Source organism: Rhea americana, unplaced genomic scaffold, assembly GCF_003343005.1.
Source record: "Rhea americana isolate MKP2758 unplaced genomic scaffold, rheAme1 scaffold_50, whole genome shotgun sequence".
Taxonomy (NCBI): Eukaryota; Metazoa; Chordata; class Aves; order Rheiformes; family Rheidae; genus Rhea; species Rhea americana.
Window position 1 is genome coordinate 2,941,704 of NW_028186646.1, and position 21,783 is coordinate 2,963,486.

The 21,783-nt window shown below is 43.6% G+C and overlaps 1 long non-coding RNA gene across 2 annotated transcripts; it reads left to right on the forward strand.

Moving 5' to 3' along the window:
* The first annotated feature begins 8,394 nt into the window (after positions 1-8,394).
* On the forward strand, positions 8,395-20,199 carry LOC146588617 (uncharacterized). 2 transcript variants are annotated; one of them, XR_014897394.1, is made up of 5 exons: positions 8,395-8,763; positions 14,875-15,941; positions 17,228-17,393; positions 18,357-18,414; positions 18,534-20,199. It is a non-coding gene; the product is annotated as an uncharacterized LOC146588617 (long non-coding RNA). The 2 variants fall into 2 exon arrangements; XR_014897393.1 differs by having other exon boundaries at positions 14,875-17,393.
* Positions 20,200-21,783: the final 1,584 nt, after the last annotated feature.

A 21,783-nucleotide genomic window follows, 5' to 3' on the forward strand; every position in this document is an offset into this window, starting at 1 on the left:
TTATATCATTGCTGGATGCAGAAATCAAACATTTCTCACCTCACTACTGAGTATTATCATTGCCACTACAATTTCTTCAACAGTATTTGGCATCTTCAGCATCCTGCTGAAACACTTTCTATGGTGACAGAGAAGTGATGGCTCTTCCAGGGAATGACAGACAGCAGGCCAGCAGTGAGACAGCTTTGCTTCTCTTCAGCCTTTGACCTGTTTTTACCCTGACATTTCTGCACCTCAGCTTTGCAACCACCTAGCAGACCTACAGAAACATGTGTTCAAGATTTTGAGTCTTGTGACAACCTGACGCTCTAAATGTTTTTGCGAGCTCCAGGCATGAAAAATGGAGCAGGCACTGGAGCTGGAGTAGGATGATGAGTTGTAGCTACAATAGGAAAAAAATGAGAATTGGCTAGATAATCACTTGTGTCATGGGGTGCTGAGCTACTGTGCTGCGGTGCTGTGCCATTTACCCACAAGAGCCTGTCCGTGTGCTTTGACTACGAGCGGTGCTTGCGGGGCTTGCATCCCACCCTGCACTCGGCCGGTTCCTGTTCACTGCGCTGCTGGTCTGCATGTTTGTGTGGGGAGCAGGACGGTCTCACTGAAAACACAGGGCAAGCGTGGAAGGTAACAGCAAATTTTGAGAGTCAAATCCAAGCATGGAGGCTTCCTCCTCTGATCATGCATGAAATGATGTGGCGTTTTTATGGAATTAAACGGTCACAGCTTAGGTGTACTTGGAGACCTGATGTTTCCAAAACAAAACATCACTTCTCCCTAGGTATTTGTAGCAGGTATATGTCTTTTTAGATCTCGAAGAGCCTCTTTAAATGGGAATTGCTACTCAGAACAATACAGTTTCTCACTAGGTGCAAGGTACAAGTAGGAGATTTTCTCCTGTGGCATTTCTGACGCACACATAAAGGTGTATTTTTCTGGCAACAGCCAACTGCACACAGCCATTTTCCACTGCTGGTTTTCTTTTTCCTTACCTATTGAGCTGTGAATTCCCTTATGTGTTGGTAGAGCTGCTGCTCATTAAAACTAATCAGCTAGAGAGATGCTAAAAGAAACGATAGCCTGGAAATAAAGAGGACGTTGGTCATACTTCACCAGAAATCTCTACTGCAGACTTTTGTAGTTCAGTGAGTTTTCATTCTATTCCAAATCAACATGCAAACCAATTCCACCAGGAAGAGAGCAGTTCAATAAGTACAAGGAACTTCAAATTACTATGGATTGATTTCCAAATGACACAAAAGAAACCCATCATATAAAATATTCTTCATGGAACAAAATTTGCAACACGGTAATGGATGTAAGTGCAAGTCAATCTCATCCTACTGCCACCACAGCCATAATTGGCAAAATGAAAACTCTCTCCCTGTCCATGCTCTGAATGTATATTTGTGATACAGGAAGCTAGGAACGATATTCTAGCTTTCAGTAAATTGATATACGTTGCACAGAGGAACCCAGCTCAGAAAATGGCCTACATTAACTTAATATCTGGCTGTACAAATAACTTAGGGCCAAAATTAGCCTTCAGTTGCATTAGTGTAAATGCAGCACTGGATTGAAGGGCCTTTCTGGGCTGTAAGTGGAGGGAGGATTTGGCCTTTAGAAGACCGTAATGGGAAGAAGAGCGAGAGAATCCCATTATCTGGCTTTGCAGGGGAATTGATAGGGGATTCTCAGTGAGCACGGAGCTCCAGATGGCTCGGCAGTGATCTGGTCTGCAGCGAGGAGAAAGCTCAGGTATCAGTCTGCAATGCAGAAGCACACAGGCAAGATTGGAAAAAAATATACCAACAAATTTTTTGCTAAGGCCATTTTTTCTAATAATTGCAATTACAAGTCAGCATAAGAGTAGGCACATTTTAAACATGTCAAACATACCTGCTATTTTTCTGGCAGGGGTATAGAGCAGGGCTTCATAATTTCACCTGTTTGTCCTGGTGATGCCGCCTGTTGCTCTCTCACACCAGATGCCCAGAAAAATACATTCTCACTCCTAGCACTATTTTGTCCTTTCATTTTATAGCTTTAATTTTTAATAAAGAAGTGGAGTATGTGGAGTATCTCTTCTGCTTTTGACTCACATAGGCATGCTTATTAAATGTTATATTCTTGGCCAGTATTTGATTTGGTTATAAAATAGGAAGAATTTTTGGTGAGGTTTTATTTGAACACAGCAAACATTTCTGTTGAAATTTTTTTGCCAACTACCTCAAACAGCTCTAGGAATTGATTTCTTCTTTCTTTTCTTGGTTGCTTACTGCAGGTTTCTGAAATCTTTTTCTCTTTGTTATTTTTTACATATTTTTTTTATCATTTTCTTGCCAAAAATCATGATTTACAATTAGAGTTGTGCAAATAGCAGGTTTTCCAGTTTAGTGGCTGAGCCGTAAAAGTGAAGGATGGGGAACTAAATGCATTTAGAGTTGATCTGAAACAAAATATTTCATAGGGGGCTAATTTTCACCCTCATTAAGAAATCAGTTCAGTGTCAAAGGAAAGCAAACATTTCCCTTCGTAAGGTCGTTAAATCCATCTCTCCTGACTCTTTTGTTCTCTGAAACACTTTGCTGAGACACTTAGCTCCCCAAAACTGCGCTCTGTGGAGGTGAATGCAAGCCTGCTGGGCGGCGAGATGGTAACAGCCCAGGATAAGGGAGCACAGGCTTTCTTGGAAACAGATTGCCCCTTGCTGTAAATTAGGAGTGAGGCCACTCTGGAAGATTAAACTGCAAGTGTCCTCACATGTTTTGTGAGTTCATCCAGATTTTCACATTCAGGTTTTGTCCTCCTGTAACTGATGGACCTGAAGCTCAGGCCTGAACTGGAAGCTTGTGAGCAATCTGTTCCAGAGCCAAACGTTTCTAACAGCAGGGCTCAGGTCTACTCAGTCGTGGTGTCACTAAGAGCGGGTTGCTCTTTCGTTGAGCTGCCAAGGGGAAGCACGTGGAGCTCAGAGTCGAGTACCCGATGCAATGTTACAGCGAAGGCTGTGAATCCCCTCAGCCCCTGAATTCCAGATGTCCTCTCCCGTCTCCCTCTACATGTTCATCTCACTGGCTGTTCATCACCCTCAGAGCTCCCTTTAATCAGGTGCCCTCCAGTGCAGGTCCTGCTTTTGCCCATGAGAGGCTTGGTTTGCTCAGAGGGGCTGGAGCAGCTCCTTCCCTCCTGTGCAGCCAGCAGTGGGGGTAGAATGGGGGCCCTGGGCTTTTTATAGAAAAGTAATACAATGAGGGTCATATAGGAACGGTTTTCCCAAATAATTATTATTCCTAATCAGATATTTGCCTGTGTGCTGCCCTGCTTCATGGCTTCCTGGTGGTCTCTACAGCAGATCACAGTGAGGTCAAGTGACTGGTGCTCAGGTGGTTTAAGAAGACATAACCTGATTCTCACACCCGATAAATGTCATGGCTGGATCCCTTTTCCTCGTTCATAATAAAACATCTGGACTTCTCTCCCTCACCCTGCTGCTCACTGGTACTCCCATGCCTGTAACAGCTCTCCTTCTTCCACCAGCAATGCTTCTTTCTTCTCCAAACCCATCTCTTTCTGTTTACCTCAGCCCATCTTCCCTGCTTCCCTTTACTTTCTTTTTTTCTGTTCCACCACCTTTTTTTCCCTTCTCTACTTGTATTTTCAGTAACCTCAATCTTGGGGCAGGAGGAAGGAATAAAAATAACAACAAAATCTTTCACTCTTTTCATTTTTTAGATCAAAGATAACTGAGCAACAGAGGGGGAAAATTCAGGGCAGTCTTTGACGCACAGTATTGATGTTGGCTTAGCATGAAAATCCTCTTGTGCTGTATTTGGGCCAATTACCAGAGGTCCATATAATTAACCTACTCTACACTAGCCCCATGTGAAGAAATGAAATTTAAGGCCTAGGGAGGTTAATTCAAATCTTAGATTTGCAATGATAAGAGATTATTTACCCTGTTCAGTTGTATTTGTCAGGAATCATTGTGCTGAATATTTTGCTATTCCATCAAAGATGTGCTCTCACGGCTTGCTTCTTGCTGTGATATCTGATTGCCCTCCTGCGCTGTTGTGCCATGAGCTACATAACTGAGTTGCTTCTCTACTAGAGATGCTTTTGCTCTTACACCTTCCTGTTCCCTATGAGAAAAGCTTCCACAACTCCTAAAATGGAGTCTGTGCTTCTGCAGCATTCTAAAAGGCAATGAAACTACACAAAACCTCTCTGCAAGCTTGATTCTCTTGAACTTTCTCTTTTTATTTCTTTGTACAGAGTTTCTACTGACCAAGTTTTAGTAAAGACTACACTTCACACCACAGAGATGGAAGTCGCTGGGCCATGCGTGCAAACGGACACTGCTTTTTCTCTGATGGACACTGAGGTTTTGTCACTCTAGCCACACCTTAGAAAACTCAGTATTCACTGTAGCTATAGATATGAGTCTTCTGTAAATGAAAACAGCCTTTATTTCTGACCTGCCCTATAATGAGTTTGTACTAGTGCCGACACTGTCTGAGTTGCACAGTCTACATGAAAGGAAGAGCTTCCGCTCCAGACGGGCACTCCTGACTGAGCTCCAAAGCAAAAAGGAAGTATAAAAAGGGTGAAAACAGGGACAGGCAGAATATAGAGTCATTGCTCGAGTCTTTACAGATAGAGTTAGGAAACCCAAAGGCAGGCTGCAATTGAACACACTGCATTTTATTGATGCAAGTACGGCCAGCAGGTCGGGGGAGGTGATTCTTCCTCTCTGATCAGGACTTGCGAGACTACACTAGTGTCCAGTTTGGGCTCCCCAGGATAAGACATCAACACAGTAGAGAGAAGGGCTACCAAGACAGTTGGAGTTTGCCAGAGATTTGGTTAGATGACATTCGGAGATCCCTTCCAGCTGGCACAATTGTGGGGTCCTGTGGAGGGGCACAGCAGCCCTGCACCCTCCAAGTCCTGGGGGAGCCTTTGGGGACTGCCTGGGCCTTTAAAAATAAATGAAAATGTAGAAGATTTGAGATGAAAGATGATTAGACTTGTTTTAATTCTCAAGCCTTATTTTGTAATTTGATTCTATAGGACACCATGGCTCAGATCCATAAAATAATTTATTCAGCTGCCTGGCTCTCTTTGGGATCATTGATCCAAACCTGATGTGAGAAAGGACTCCTCTGGGGCTTGCATCCTCAGAGCTGGCTAATGTTTCAACAAGATTGGCTATCTAGACATCTAGAAGATGGCTCCCACTTTCTCCTCCCTCATACCACCCGCTCTTGGCGCCTACTTCTTTACAACTGGTTTATCCCCGGCTTTGAAGGCAGGATGCTGGACCCCTTTGAGGGCCAGACTCCTGGTCTTCTCTGGGAACAGAGTTGGTCAGCTCCATCCCATGATTTGGCAATGGTTCAGAGCTAAAAGCTAGACCAAAGTATACTACCCAGTCTCCAGAAGAGGATCATGGAGCTATAGTCCAGGAAAATACCTGCCTTTGCTGATTTCCTGAGACTTTTCCTGGAAGAGCACAGACAAGGTCTGGACTGCATCAGGAGCCAGATCCTATACACATTCCATCTCTCAGGACTGGAGTTTTCCTTTTATTGCTTGTAGTCTGGCCTGGAGCCTGCTGGCACACACAGCCGTCCTCCTCTTTTGTGAGCTCGGAGGCCACTGGCAATTCTTTTATCTCCATCTGATGAGTCTACAGCAAGACTTTCCTGGACAACTGACATGCTTTTCTACAAGGAGCAACCCTAGACTTGCAGACTGTTTCTGAAATCAGATTTCTTCTGCTTGAGAAGGAACCATTCCCCTTGAGCTCCTGGGACATAATCCCATGTATCAGTCACGGACACAGCATTTGGGGTCTAGGGGCTCTCTCTCATAGGCTAATAGGCTATGATGACAGTTTTGTGGGCATTTCCACTTTGTTCCTTGTTTTTGTTAGTTGTACAGTCAGTTTAATGAGTGATGTGATTTCACTCCAGGCTAAAGAAAGAAAACTTTTATTTTAGATGATCTTTGAGGTTTCAGATTTCTATTTGCACCACTGAATTAAGCAGCAGTACTAAAGCATAAGCGCCATTACCACAGGGACTAGCAGTGATATTGCAAGCTTTTGCTGTTACAGGCCCAACTGAATAAACCAGCATAGAGTCAATTCATCTTGGCCACAATTCCTGTGGTATCCTTCAACTGTCCCATCGCCAGGAAATACAGATAACACCGTTGCAGTTCAGTTTTTGCTGCTAAGGAACTTACCTCAATTTGGATTATATGTCCACCTTCTGTCTTGGACCTGTGCAAAAAAACTGTCTGTAAAAAAGCGTGTAAAGAAAACATGTATTTTTACATGTTTGTGTCTTGGTGTATGGTAGCCCTGCCTTTCCTTAGCCCTTCACTTGTTCTTCAGATCATTTTTTGCTGCATGTTTGGCTTAGACCATATGGACAGGGATTTGTCAGTTTATTTATTTGCAAAGCACTATACCCACTCCCTGGGCTTTATAAACCTGAAGTGTCTCAGAGGACTGGATGGCTCATTACTTATGGGGTCATTAAAGCTGAGAAAGCTAACGAACAGCCCTTTAAATTCTCCAGCCTGGCAGTGGGCGAGCTCTTTCTTCCCTGGCGTGGGCTGCGGCCCGGCAAAGCCGGCACCTCCGGGGCGGCACCGCCGTGGCGGAAGCCTCCTGGAAAAGCCGCTTCTTAGATCTGCCACGTCTTGTTCTAGGGAGGTTTTGTAAATAAAGACCTGAATCCCTAAGGTTCTCCTTCTGACACCTTTCATGAGCGCTAAATAATTTAATAAAGAAACTATTCATATGATCGATGCTCCTTTTCGATATCTGCCTTGGCTCACACAAAGCCCATTTGAAAAAAATAACACCTGAAAATAATGCTTTCTCAAAGTAACTGTAAGTCTGAATCCCAAATATCTTCAGTTTGCTTTCTAACCTTCAGTTCCTGTTCTTTAATAATGCCAAACCTTTCTGGCATTAAAAACAAAATTAGAACTATTTCAACAACTTTCTCGTGGATATAGCGAAAGCAATTTTCTTTGTAAAGAAGGTTTTTATTTCTTGTTATATTCTGCTGTTTTCTGAAGCATAGTTGCTAACTGGCATTTTTCTGTGCAAAAATTTCTTTCTCCCACCCCCCACCCCCCGCCAATTCCTCATGTTCTTTCAGCCTGATGAAAAGAAGGAGCAGGTTGCCTGAGCTCCATGTCCTAAATTCTCAAAAAATGATCGGGGTGCCTGGACGACTAAAGGGAGAAGCCTTCAAAGAAGCCTCATTTGAAAACTCTACTTGCTCCGTACTTTTTTTTTTTTTTTTTTTTGGGGGGGGGGGGGAAAGAAAGAAAGAAAGAAAGAAAGAAAGAAAGCAGAAATGTGCCTCTCTCAAGGAATCCAGCACCACTCGCTTCTGAAAGCTTTTACCCATTTTCCTTACACCTTCTCCATACACAAAGGATGCAAAGGAAAATAATGACTGCTGCTTCTAAATACTCATAAATTCCCGCTGTACTGGGGACAGCGGTGACTGGCTGGTGGGACTCAGCTTCTCGGGGCCTTGCAGGAGGCGTGATGCCCAGGAGGTCTGCTGCCAACGAGAGCAATAGCGGGAGGGAGGGATGGGAAACCCTGTTGAGAAGGGCCCTACCATGGTTCCGATGTCACAGTTCGGATGCTTTCCGGTAAAAACGCATTTAAATTCAAGGAAAGGGCAATTGCTCTGACAGATCTTACTGTGTTTGTGTGGGAGAAAGGGATCGTACAGGCTGCAGGTGTTGAGAGGCGCCTCGGGGAAGATCCAGCCTTTAGTGAGCCACGAGACGTATTTTCTGAAGCTGAAAGAGGTTGTTATTTCTCTGCCCGAGTTGAATCTGAGTGTATTTACTCCAGTCAGAAGCCCTGTTCAGTAGGTGCTCACAGCCCACTGAAGTCTATAGGAGTTAAACGCATGCTTCAGTGCTTCCAAAGCTATAGTCTCTCATTTATTTTTTTTAAGTACTGTCTTCCTCACACACTGGCCTGTGCGTGTACCAACGCCACACAAACAGGTCAGCACAGCTGCCTGCAGAACGTAGATCTCCGCTCCCGGGTTGTTTGAAACCCGCGGCCCGTGCCAACTCAAGTTTCACAAAAGCTGCGAGGAAATACTATGCGCCACACTTTGCCTGCGAAATACTCACAAAAGGGATCTTCAAAGGTTTTGGTGGTGCGTTAAGTCACCAGACACTCATCCAAAATGTGCTTGGGAAAGGTCACAGCCGGGGGGAGATTGCCGTCTAAGCGCGTTTTGAGATACACGGGAAATGCTTCAAAAAGCCAAGCACTTCACGTGACCCTGAGCCAGTCTGATGGGAGCAGCCACCTCCGCCGTGGCTTATTCCCACACGCAGTCCTGACCTTGTCAGCTCGCTCTGCCCTTATCTTCCCGCAAGCACTAATGACTCTGTAATAATCATCCCTGAGCCTGAGACAAAAATAAACAGGAGCTTTAGGCAGGCACCGCTTCCTCTCCTCCTCCTCCATCTATGCATTTCATGGGAGAGTTGGCTTATTTGCAGCCTAAGGATTTGGATTTCATGGAAACGATCTGCCCAGTCTCTCTGATAAGAGGACGCACCCAAGAAATCCTGCCCTTGTGCTGGCCACTGAAGGAAGCCGCAGCCCGGGAAACAGTGCACCTGCTTGGAGCGGGAGCTGTCTCCTCACCCAGCTTTCTGCAGCACGAGGAGTGGTTGCGTTCAGAAGCCAAGGAGCAGGTAAGGTGCTACGGCAATCAGTGCACAATGCAATAGGCTAGATGGTGAATAGGAAATGTTTATATAGTGGTTCAGGTTGCCTCTTGGAGAGAGCAATTCTAGCTTTCTGGCATAGAGATCTCCTCAGAGGAATGGCTAGGTGTATTGTAGACTTCCAAGAAGGTGTTATTTTTCCACTCCCTTCCCAAGCTTATCAGCAAATGAAAAATGACAGTTTCTGGTACTGCATCTTTTGGAAGCTGGGAGCAGCAGTGCAGCACAGGCACCGCGGGGCTCTGCCGGAGCCTGGGAAAGAGCGGTGATATTGCACAACCTGTGTGCCCTGACCACGAGGCTCCCAGCCTCCGTGCCTGCCCACATCCCTAATTCTTCCCGGGCTCTTAAGTGTCTTTATTGTCTTGTCTCAAAAGGAAATACGGCCTGGCAGCCTGGGGAGTTTATCTGTTACATCTTTTCCAGTGGTACTTGTAAGTTAGCATAATTTTATATAATTACAGCTTTGATCTTGTCTGTATTTATGAAATGTGATTGTGGAACACCGAAGGAATTCAGGCAAGACTTGACTTTATACAGACCCTCCCCATAAACCGAGTTCTGCTGCTGATCACCTTTCTAAGTTGTCAGTACTTGCCTTCAGTACTCCCATTCTCCTATTAATATTAGCATATTATGCCTCAGTTCTAGAATTAGCTCTGTCAGGTTCAGCACTAGGCAGGCTACATTTTGAAGAATCACAGAAAAAGCAGCATAAAATCACCACTTAGACTGTGTAAGTTTTAGGATGGGGCTAACTTCTTGTTCTGGCATTGTATCAGTCCCTGACTAGCATCTACCTACCATCCCAGGCATTACTCTGGTAAGTATTTGTGTAATTACAATTACAAAAATTTATAGAAGCCCACATTATTCATATATTTAAAAATAAGGCCTTTAAATTTGAACTGCCTTGACAGCTAGAAGGTTGTGTATATACAATTGCAAAACCCCCTTAAAGCAGCGCGAAGTGTCTGTTATTGTGATACACGCTTTTGAGAACCCTGAGCATAGTTTTACTACACAAATAAACAAGCAGACGAATGAACGGAAATACTGTTCAATCAGGAGTTCCTCATTGATAAAATACCTGTCACATACCTCTGCCTAAAGCACACAGACGTGCTTGTATAGCAATGTGGCAAGTGGCCCACTAATCATATTCAAAGTAAGTCCTAAAAAGGAAAATTTCTACAGTCTTCAAATCTATAGAGGAGCAGATGGATGATGGTAAACTCTAAGTGCTTTGCTGGCTGCCTGCCTGCCATCCTCTGAACAAGGGCTAATAATAATATCACTTAAAAGAGCTGCTGAAAGGTTAGATAGCTTCACTGCTGCAATTCGCAAATAATCCAATATCTGAGTTTACTATGTCCTTTGCTATGGCCACGGTCAACCAATTCTGAGTGCAGCTTGTTGACCCACTGACAGCCTATTGCTTATGTTTCATGAGGAAGAGCTATCTGGGTCCTAGTGAAGTCATGGCAAAATACAGAACCAAGCACTTTCTTTTTTTCAGTCGCTCAAAGCCTCTTCATTCGGGAGACCAGGAGAAGAGATTTCTCCCAAACACCTTGTGGCTTTTTCTCCAGCTTTTTTTTTTTCCTTAGTGGGGGCTCAGAGCCTTTGGGGTTGTATATAAATACATGGGAGTATGGTCTTACCTCCAACTCGCAGGCAGGTGTGTGGTTGTCCCCACGCTGGTTTGCACAGCGCCCGCTCAGCTGGCACAGACACGCTGCCCCGCAGCCTGGTGTTTAGCAGAGCCTGATCCCTGCAGGGGAGCTGCACCTGCCTAAAGCTGGCATGCAGCTCTGCATGCCTGGGTTTTTAGCAAGATTTTCTCTGCCTATTTATTTGATTTTTTTTAAAGCAATCTAGCAATTTCTCTGCTAGAGAAAAATATTGCAGGCACCTTCAGCCCTAGCAGAAGCGCCCACTCTGAAGGGGCCAAGTGTGGTGTCAACAACAAATGCAATGAAGTCTCCTTCTGTCTTGCACCAAACTGGGACAGAACTCAAATGCCTGTACAAGGGAATGTTTCCTAAGTGAAACTCAGAAGAAATATCTAGCAAACAGCTTTGGACATATGTTTAAGAGGTTTGTTTCCCCTCTTCTACCTTGTCAGCTCTGTGAAGATTTGAGGTCAGAGCTATAAGCCACCACCTTGCCTCCCCCCTACATGCTCCAGCATCCTCTGGGTTGTTTGGGACTGCACTTCACTGCCGGGTAATGGGGAAGCAGGCGATAGACAGGAGTGACCATTTTTGACGCAAAATCTTCTGTGTTTACTGCCACAGCATCCTGCCTAACTCAGTGGCACAGGGTCTCTTTGAAAAACACTGAAGGCTCCATGCTCAGCCTTACAACATGGAAGGTCTTCCATAATGCCTATATCCCCATCAGATGATAGTGTGTGGATGTGTGGTTGCCTCCTTTGGAAGAAGCCTATCTTGATACACAGGAAAGATGGGATACAGACGGGCGTCAGAGACATTACTGAAAGACTTGGGATGAAATGAGATTCCCCAAAAAATTCATCCTGCCTGCTCCCTGCCTGCCTGAGCAGCCCCAGAGAAGGAGGCAAGCAGGGAATTGGCCAGACAAACGACCTGGGCTCCTCTGGGTCTCCATTTCTTTGCCTCCTACATGGCACCAGTCGTTCTCCCTGCAAGGCATCTGATAGGAGGACTTCTAACTTAACACTCATGTCAGTGTTCAACCCCACTGGCATCCAATGAGCCCAATATTGTTTCTGTTTCAGGTGTGTGCTAGTGTAAAGATTTTCCCTGTGGGATTTGGGATTGATACATATTGTTTGCAGTCACACCTAAATTTGCATCATTGCCCTGAACACAGGAACAAGGATAAGCTTTCTGCACTTGTTTGTAGGCATCTATCATAGCAGCCTTGGGGCTGCTCTAACTTCCCCCACGTGCCTGCAGTCAGGCAGCAGCGCGCTCTGGGCACCCTCCGAGCCACGGCCATCTGCTGCGTGCTGGCACCGGGCCGCTCTGCTCGAACTTCCTTGGCACGTATTCCCTCCCAGACACTGCAAGCTGCTTCATTTCACCTTACCAGAACAGGGAACCAGAACCACCAGGCAAAAACGTAAATGTCTGCAGAAAGCACTAGCTAGGGGAGACTATTTAAGAGTATTTCCATTCACACTGGTGAGTTTTCATTAGAGGGGACTTCTTGTGATATTAGTATCTTCTGGGATTTGTCAAACCATTTATCTGTCTCTCATCACAAAGAAGTCTCATGGACAGTCTATAGGTAGTTGTCAAGGCAGAGCTGATAAACTGGGGAACTCAGATGATTTGGGTTTTACTAACTGGGTAAAACATGGAAGGCCACATTTTTACATATAAGAGTCATAAAGGAAGTTGGAAGAATGAAATTATCTTGAAGTGTCTTACTTCCAAATACCTTTAAAAAAATCTGAACACAAGAATGAGGTGTGATGCCTCAAAAATATTACCCTAACACTTCGAGCTGTTTGAATTAACTAGTGTATTATGGAAGATGGTAGTTCTGTGTTTCTTGAACCTGAGATCTGAATGATGCTAAATGGTCCACTATGCTCATTCTGTTTGCTTCTTGTTGTCTTTCTCTAATTAGTTCTTCAGAAATTGCTACTGCATTTGTTTTAATTGTGGATAAACAAGACTCATCCTAGATGCACCCTCCATATAGGTCCCTGCTCAGGCCATGGACTGCTGTGGTGAAAGGCCTGAGTTGGGGCCATCTGCTAATTCATTCCTTCTTTCTTGCTTCATGTGTGCTGTCTATCTTGGTGTGTCTTTTCCTGGGACCTGTTTTTGTGAGCTACTCCATCAATAGTAGCCCAGCATTTTCAGGACCAGGCCCTTGCTAAACAAATTCAACTAAATTTTACCCCGCTACCATGAAAACAAACCTGTTTTCGTCTTTTGGTTTGTCTTGACATATAGCACAGTAAACACGGTTGCTCTTCTACTTTCCAGGAGTTTGGTCACTATGTGATTGCTATAATCTCCTGGGCAGTGACACTTTCTTCACCAGACAGTATTACCAGCAGGTTTTTCAATCCCTCTAGATCTTCTTGCTTTTTGATACCAAGAGGTGATCTCTGCCTGTTGCCAGGCAATCAAACAACACAGGCAGGGTAGACATTTGCTGTACAAGGGCTTTCTTATACAATTGTTTAGTACCAAATGGAAGCAAAATAAATCAGAAAAAACACCCATAATCCTACTGACCTGCATTTTGCAGAGTCATGAGCATTTTCTTTCCCATTGCAGCAAAAGCTGCCAGCACTCCCTGGGGAAGAGGCGTAGGCATGCACCACTTCACAGCATTCTGGTTCCCACAGCTCTCCTGACACGCACCAAGGGAGCACCCACCAGCGCACGGGCCCCCAGCGAGCCTCGAGGCTCGCACGAAGACACAAAAGCGCAGCGAAACGCACCCATCCCATTCCGACCCAGGGCTGATTACAGCAACACCCGCACGGATGGGTCTCTGACGGCTTCGTTACTGTTACTGTCAGTGCCAGACTCTTCATTTTGGTTACCTAATACTTTCTGTTATTGAGAAGTTCTGTATTGCTAGTGTTTGCAGTGGCCCTCTGGAACACTGCAGAAGTCTCTGGAGCTACGAAAATGCATTTTATTTTCCTATAAAAATGTATCCAGGTTTTGCTGAGTAATGAACATTGAAAAACGGCAGTTTCTCTTCTGTCCTTTCAGGTTTTCCCTAGAAAAATTTAGCAGTGGATTTCCAAACTAACCCAGCGTAACTGTTTCGGGGCCCCACAGCATGTCTACTGCAATGCAGCAGGGCTGGGAGTGCTGGCAGCAGACCGAGAGACAGGACACTCTGCCCCGCCAAGAGCATCGCAGGGCCTCCCGTCAGCAGGCTAGGGAGGCCTGCAGTGGCCTTAGCTGTTATTTGAGGGCCTTGCAAGTTTGATGAGCAACTCTAAATAGTTGTTGTGGAAATGAAAAGAAATATTGTCCTCTTTTCTTCTTCCTGTCTCCTTATTGTCCTCTTTTCTTCGTCCTGTCTCCTGGTGAACAATTCCTCACCCCGCCAGCAAGACCCAATACAACAGCTTTCTATCAGTGCCAGCTAGTGCCACAAGAGGTTAGGAGAGGTAGATGTTGGTAGAGATGGTGGCAATGCTGAGTATTCAGCATATTCTTTCTGGTAATATTTTATAACGAATGCAGAATAAAAGAACATTATTATTAGATATAAAATAATTGATTTTTTACCTCTTTATTTAAAATTACATAGAAAGTGACATTTATCAATACATTAAAAGAATTATATTTAGGCTCCAAAGTCAAGCATTTGAGATGGAGGAAAGGAATGATTAGCTGTGCAGCCTTAATTCTGTCCCCTATCTACATTATGCCACAGAATTTAATTGCTGGATCACTTACTCATGCCTCAGGGAGTGTCCAAAATGGAAGTTCATGAGGCAAAAACAAGACAATTTTAATACAGCATTAATTTCCTAACTTTCCAGTACACATTCTGAGTAGTACATTTTGAACACAAATTATAAGTCAAAGCCAAATAAAAGATGAGGGAAAAGAAATACAATTATTTCTAGATGGAAATCTGAGGCATAGAGCAATTAAACACTTTACTCAGCATCACAAATAAAGTGGCAATGGAGCTGGAACTGTAACTAGTTTTCAAGTACAGAGTTCCTGACTACAGGAAGGTGACCCATGGTGGAATTCTCCCGTGCAACTGTTATTTAAATTCAGATGATTTTTACAAATAACTCTTATTTCTTACAGACTCTATGAGGACTCTCTTTGGTCCATTGAGGTGTCCTGCCCCATTACAATGTCTGCAGTCTCAGAGGAAGTACAGGATAAGATGGCCAATGAAATGTGACTTTTTCCTCTAGATTTAAGGGCTGTTCCCTTTTGCTGCAACTTATGAAGGGGATATAAGAGACATATTTGTCCCATTACTTTTACTTCACTTTCTGTTTCCAGCCTAGAGTGAGCAGCACTGATTTCTCGGCCCTCCTGCCTTATGAAGCTCTCTGTTCTCTTTCCCTCCTTCCACCAGGTACCTACCCCGACCACTTCTGCTGCTGCAGTGCAAGCGTAACCCTGCACTGCCTATGTGCATGCTTGCGTGCACGCGTGCTTCAGTGATGACACTCCTCCTGCACACAGCCGGGAGCCAGAGGCTGATGAGGACAGTGCTGAGAGAACTCCCTTAAGCAACTGAAATCCCTGGGCCATAAATCTAATATCTTCCAGGACTGCAGTCTGGTACTTTGGCCCAGCTATCTTTAGGAAATGGCTGTGAGTTTGGGGGATTCTGCTTCATCTCTGTTTGTTTGCACAGATATATTTTGCATATAAGCAGCAAGGAAGCAGGAACTGATGAAAGACAGGGAAGTCTTTGGTGTATGGATGAAGATACTGCACTGTGCTTATGTGGGCTAACGCTTGCAAGCTCTCTAGAAGGGTTAAGATATGTGCCTAAGCCAGCAGGGATAAATCAAAAAAAAAATCTTTTCTCTTGAGCCTCTCTTTATCTACATATATGGCCTTCAGCACTGTCTCCCACAAGATTACAAATGTATTCCTGCAGCTCCTTGCAAAAGAGCCAGGATTTGACTGAATCTTTTCAGAATATTTTAGGTACAAGATCATCCTACACTTAGCTTGAACTCTGAATGAAACCCTTCTGAATGCTAGGAAAGCATCATTTAACCAGGGTTTTTATTTTCTGCATGCTTCAGTTCTTCAGTCAGGATACCTGGCACACCACAAAAGCCTTTATTTACTGGGCTGGATTTCTGATGCATCCAGAAATGGAAGTGAAATGTTGCTTGATGCCCTGAGATCCCTTTGCAACTCTCAACCCACATGGCCACCTTGGAAAGTGCGATCTGCTCCATGGCTCACTTTGAAAACAAAACACACCCTCCTCTTCTCTACTGACTGATCCACAGCCCATCACTATTATTTTTCTCTGCTCCCCTTGAGGATGGAGCTACATTTCCTTAACATGCACAGATGAGTAATTCTGCAGAAAGCTAGAAATCTTGTTCAGTATTACTTGGTAAATGAGAAGTAAAAAAAGCTGGGCAACTGCTTCGTGCAATGAGGATCTCTGCTATGGTACGGGTGTTTCACAGAGCTCAGTACAAATGCACTGAAGTGCCTGGGAGCCTTGCTAGCAAAAGAGGGTTAGGCCTTTTCTCTACTGAGTAGTCCCAGAGTTGTTGTGCCTCATTTCAGTGAGGTGCTGACCACAGTGTTTTCTCTCTGGCAGGTGATAGGTTAGAGGACTGCAACATACAGTGGGACCAAAGTCAGTTATCAATACTATTAACAGTTGAAGTCAGGGTTTCATACTACAGCTCACCCCAACAGGAGCCAAGGGCTCATGTGTATGGTAGGAATCAGAAACGTACTCACACCCAGAGCATGAAGCAGGACTCGTTTCCTTGGGCATGGCTGCACATTAGGATGCCTGTATGGACCTGAAAGACATGTCAGCTGACTTGGGAGTTCAGGAAGACATAACTTTCAGCTGATCGTTTGATGCTGTGGATGTATGTCCACACATCTCCACACCAAAGTAGCAGCAAAGCCGTTGTTGACCTTCCTGGTGTCTTCTATGCTATTATATTTTCAGAACCAAATGGGCAGTTTGGCCATAAAGTCCTGAGAATGTATGGAAATCAAATGACAAATTCCAACCAGCGCATAACATAATTAATGCACAGTTAATTATCCTGGATGGAAGCCTAGCTAGAGGATTGTAGCATGTAGAGACATCATGCACTGTAAAAATAGAAACAAGATAAACTTATGATATTAAAAAAGCTAGTTTTTAATGGAGGAGATGCTAAAATATTATAAACACCCAGAAAGACTAAACAAAGCCACAGGCTGCAGAGGAACTATATTTGTCAAAAAGAGGTTTTGATGCGTCTTTCTGGACTGTTTCCTCACCAACTTTCCCCTGATAGTAGGGTGTCGAGATCGCGCTGTAGTCCTTCCAGGGCTGTAGCACAGCTTATGGCACAGGCAAAATTAATTCCTGCCCAACATACACAACCAAATGGTGTTTTTCTTACAGAACAAGGTACAGCACCAAACTTTGGGGCAAGGACACAGATGAGGGTTGGAAACCCTGACTGCACTTGTTCATGTTTGCACTGTCCAAGCAGCTAATGCTTCTCCACCTCTGAAGTGAACCAAGGGGGCTCTCTGTGCTCATCCAGGGCCAAACACAAACCTCAGGGATAAGGCATATTGGGATTGGGATAAGGCATAAAGCAGCCCCTGGGTTGGAGCTTGGATGGGGTCCTTGAGGAGCAGGGGAGCTGTAGGCTGAGACCACCTGCCTGACATCTTCTCCTGGTTGAGCCAGCCAACACTGACCTTCCGCCCTGCAGGCAGGAGAGGTCTTTCATTCATACAGCCTCCATGGCGGGGACATTTGTGGACTGCTTCTGTAAAACAACCAACTTTGCACAGCTTTGTCTCTTTGCCCGAATCCTTGGCATCCTGAAAGGCTGGACATGGCTTACAAGATTTGGTTCTTTCTGCAGCTTATCCCAGGTATGTTTAGTGCTTTATTTCTGCCCTGGCTTTGGCTGTTTTCTATTCTTACAGTTTGCATTTATGACTAGCTTACAGGAGTGTTTGCTGGATGTGCCATGGTATGCCTGCCCCTGCTGAGAGACTCACGCGGCTTCACTCTTCTCATTGTTTCAGTGTTAGGTCACTAATTCAATATATATTAAAATGTCAGACAAGATTTTGTGAGCCTTACTCACAGAGAGGAGTGTTTACTCATATGAATAGTCTTCTTTATGTTATGGGTATACTGCCATGACCATTGAATGAATAAAAGCATATGCTCTCTAAATCATATCATTAGGAGACAGATTTAGTTCTAAGTTTGGTTTTACCCATAGCTTATTCTTCCAGGACTTCCAGCAAGTCACATTTTCAGGTGATTCTCCCTGAGAGAGCCTGGAGGCAGGTAGAAAGCATCATACACAGGCCGTGATGTCCGCACTGTGATATAATAATGTAATGTAATATAATGTAATCTTGCTAGTATGTATACATTAAGAAAAAGGGAATGTGGTAAATTTTTGGGCCAGTTTACTGTAACTACTTCTGAGTGCTGTGCAGAGTACAATTTATGCTGCTTGATTCTAATTTGAAGAGCGGACACAATATTTTCTTAGAACTTTCTGAAAGTGAGGAAGGTTATAATAACTATAAGGTTAGAAATAGGGGCAAATTAATTATGTCTAACTTGCAACCTCATAATTCTATAGAAGATCAAAGTAACCTAAATATTTCAGGAAAGACTAGTTCCCAGTGTAATGTTTCTTATCATCTCTCCAAACATTACTGTCTACTGTCTCTGATTTAAATTAGATTTTTTTGGGGGGTGAGAATTATTCCTCCAGCATCTTATGTTCTTATGTTTTTCCATATCCTAGACGTTTTTGCTATGTATTTTTTTAACTCCAGCTGCATCACTCCCATCTTCTCTTCTTTCTTTAGAAGCTGCTCCTGCTTACCACACAAGTAACTGCATCTGTGGGTAACAGTCACTAACCTGGTTGGTATTTTTTAGGAACATCGTGAGTTTTGACCATCCATTCTGAATGGTCATCCATTCCATTACTCACAAATAACTTTATCATTCTAACTCTTTTGGGGTGATTTTGGTGATTTCAGATGCTAAGAAGAAGAATCTTAGATTAAAAAAAGAATCTCAGGATCTAAGGTGATGCATGATAAGTTTGCACTGTGTGATATGTTACCCTTCGGAGCAGGGAACTGAACTGAATTCAGAAACCGAAGGAGACCCGGCCATCCCCACCCAGTGTTGTACACAAGCGTCTCTCCTTCGTAGCCAGGCAAGAAAACTGCTGTGGCTAAGGCAGGCTGAAATTGCACACGATGAAGCAAAACCACAAGAAGTCTATTCACTTGGAGTATAGGAGCTGGATATGAATCCAGGGTATTGAAGAACTAGTTTGTAACACTCTGGATTTAATATAGATCTTCATTTGTGACCTCAAGTAATGTGCAAGAAGAGTACAGCTTGTAACCCTGAGGTTCATGTTTTGATTTTAAGATCACAAGAAACTAAACTAAAATCTCTTTAAAGGATTGTTTCAGTTTAAAAATGGGGTTTCTTTCCATGGTACATTTTTCTAGCTATGAGATTTATGTATTGTACTTGTATTGAAGGTGTATGTTCCCTTCAGTTTTATTAGTGAGGGATGCTAAATAATTTTGCTTTAGGAACTAAGCTGGAAAATGGGTGGACTTCAGCCTTAATGCATTTACATACCTATGCTTGCCACTTCCTATTTTTTCTGTATTTGAATGACTAGAACAACTTTGTTTTAAAGTAGTTTGTATACACATAATATATTCATATGTAGTCATTTAATTATGGTTACATTTTGGTAGCACAGTCATACAGTAGTTTAAGATGTGCTGGAAACCAAATGTCCTTGGTTAGCTTCTAAATCACTGACTAATGCTCAGATTTTATGCCCCTGTTTAAGTTTTACTGACTTGAAGGAAGAGCGTGGGTCAATTAATCCTCATAACAGGAAGTAACTGCGTTGCTGTTCCAATCAAGTCTGCAGAGAAAAACATCATGCTATTTCCAAAGAAAACAACTATTCTACCAACCCTGAGTCCTGGACAATTTATTTAATGTCAATTTGTGACAGCGTCCAAGATCTGAGCTGCCACATCTATGCATTTAATGTCATGAAACTGGACATAATTGCTTGTCAAGAGTGTTACAAAGTCCTTTAACAACCTTATTCCCTCTAGGAGGGGAGGCAAACTGGCACCTGTGATCTGTACGGCAGGAGCTTTGCTTGCACAGCCCTGGTGCAGCACATGCACATCATTTGTTTCTCAGCCCTCAAATATCATGAGATAATCCAATCATTTTACGTGGCTGATAGATTTTCCCCGATGACTTGCTGGGGAGCTGCTCACATGGTGTGCAGCCATTCCACGGTTCATTATCTGAATTCCAAGTATGGTCCTGTGTGTTAAGTACTTCAAACTGTTCAGGTTCTGCTCTAAATAAAAGGGTAGGATTAGATAGGAAATTCCTCATGCTCATAACATCCTCCAGCCATGCTCATTACAGTATTATCTGAGGTCTACATCTAAAAAAAGGAGGTGTGACAATACTGAGTATGGTAGTGACTGGCTTCCAGATAACTGGCAGCCCGAAGATGTTTCCAGCCTGCAGGTGAGACCTCCAGGCACTTTATTCAGTGCTAAAAACACCTGGGTACCTAGAAGAGGAGGCACCAGCACTAAGGTGATATAAAGGTGTAATTAAAAATTTTATACTTTTCTCACACTTTGCTGCCCTCTAGTCCTCAATATCGTCCAGGGAAAGGTGATGACTAAATGCTTATAAAAGGAGATCATTAAATGTTTTTTTTCTTCTCAAAGAGAAAGCAGCTCTCATAGCCAGCAATACAATGTATGGAGCATTCACCCAGGATGTAGGCAACATAGATTAAATTTCTTTCCCTTGCTGTGAAAAAAAGTCCCATCAATTTCATACATATTCTCAGTTCTTCTCTGATTCAGCGATTGTGCATGAGGTTAAATCCTAGGTGCTCCTTGCAAACCATGCACGCTTGCTGGTTCCACTTCCCCCTTCCCCTACAGCCTTTGCATCGTACTGTGTCTTCACTGGAAGTATTAATACTGTCTTTGCCATTACCCACATGCTGAGAACCAGTAGTAGACCCAAAGATAAATCTTGCCAGAATTCATTTAGATAATGACTTATTTCATTTTCGGTTTTAAAATTTAAATAAGCCATCTTTCACATACGGCCACTGCTTTGCATGATGCTCTGCATATGGATCTGTGAGTAATGCCTCAGCAGAGCGCAGGTGCCTGAGATTTGCTTCCCAGCCTCTTCTCCTGTCACAGGCAAGATCTGGGCCATCACTGAGCAGTCAAAGAGAGAAGAGAGAAATCCCCATGACAGCTGCCTGTAGACAGAGAAAAGGCAGGGCTGGTGGATGGCATTTTATCGATTGCTATGCAGTCATACGCTTTCCTATGAACTGATGCAATGTCACTGTAAAGCAACATTGGAAGATGCTTTCTGCTGAGCTCTGATGCCGGCTTGGAAGATATCGTGGCCGTTTACTTCCTGAACATGAAGTAACTTGCTTTAGTGAGTATGCGACTAGAAAGCTATGGTTGCAAACTGTACGGGTTTACATTTGAGGTAGCAAGGCTTTCAGCAATTAAAATTAGCAAGCCATAGTTGAAGGTTAATTTGTTATGTATTTATGCCTAAATTTTCAGTGGACAAGATTCACATCCCTCACTTGTGAATGTGGAGTAACTCCAGCAAATTGCACAGGATTACTGCAGGTAATTACTGCAGTTGCATGCTGCAACTGGGCACCTTTCCAGAAATGCACCACTTTTGTAAGCATTTCATCTATGAAGAGAGTTGTATGTCCCTTTGCAGAGAGCAGAACATTTGCATGATGAGTAAAGCAGTAGCACATTAGGCTGATCAGGATTTGTCTAAATCAGAATTTCTGTTTCTGCTCTAACTTAAGCCAGTCAGTCATGTCTAATGAGCTAGCACAGTTACGGATGCTAGCCCAGATGAGACTGAACCAGAGAAAAGCTGGTGTTTCTAACTCATCATCTGCAACTTTATGAGGGAAGAATCAGATGCTCTTTTATGAATATGACTGAGAAAGTTTAAGAATTAATGTCTCTAGAAAAAAAAAAAAAAAAGAGCTGATGAGGCAAGCAGTACTCCCTTGCTTCAATGAAAAATCAGCCTTTTTGGTGTGAGTTAACTCATAATCATCTACTTTGAATTACAACACAACAAAAATTATTTCTCCCAGTCTTTTTTATAGACAGGAAAAGAAATAATTAGCACAAGAAGACACAACTG